Source organism: Cucurbita moschata, unplaced genomic scaffold (assembly GCF_002738365.1).
Source record: "Cucurbita moschata cultivar Rifu unplaced genomic scaffold, Cmos_1.0 Cmo_Scf00080, whole genome shotgun sequence".
Taxonomy (NCBI): Eukaryota; Viridiplantae; Streptophyta; class Magnoliopsida; order Cucurbitales; family Cucurbitaceae; genus Cucurbita; species Cucurbita moschata.
In genome coordinates, this window is record NW_019268596.1 from 219,653 (window position 1) to 220,254 (window position 602).

Consider the following 602-nt stretch of genomic DNA (forward strand, 5'->3'; position numbering starts at 1 on the left):
TGCATTTGAAAGATTAGCTATGATGATATTAGTGCATAATGTTCAAACTTGGGTTTGTCACAATATCGTTTATATTTATAGATTTCACGAGTAGCACTATCGAGCTTTTTTTTTTTTTAAATCGTGAGGTGAAACTTTATATTTATAGATTTCACGAGTAGCACTATCGAGCTTTTTTTTTTTTTAAATCGTGAGGTGAAACTAAAAGCTAAAGGCTTCAGAAGAATTGCATGACCAAAATATGAGTAAGTTATGGATATGCTTGAAGGTGCATGCACTAGTCGTCTCGTGGTAGAATAGTACCCTGCCACGGTATAGACTTGAGTTCGATTCTCGACTGGAGGTGCATCTTGAAGATTCACAAGGATGATATTGTGCATAATGTTCAAACTCAAACTTAGGTTTGTCACAATATCGTTTATATTTATAGAATTTACGAATAGCACTATCGAACTTTTTCTTTTTTTAAATCGAGAGGTGAAACTAAAAGTTAAGGGCTTCAGAAGAACTGCATGACCAAAATACGAGTAAGTTATGGATATGCCTGAAGTTACATGCACTAGTGGTCTAGTGGTAGAATAGTACCCTGCCACGGTACAGAC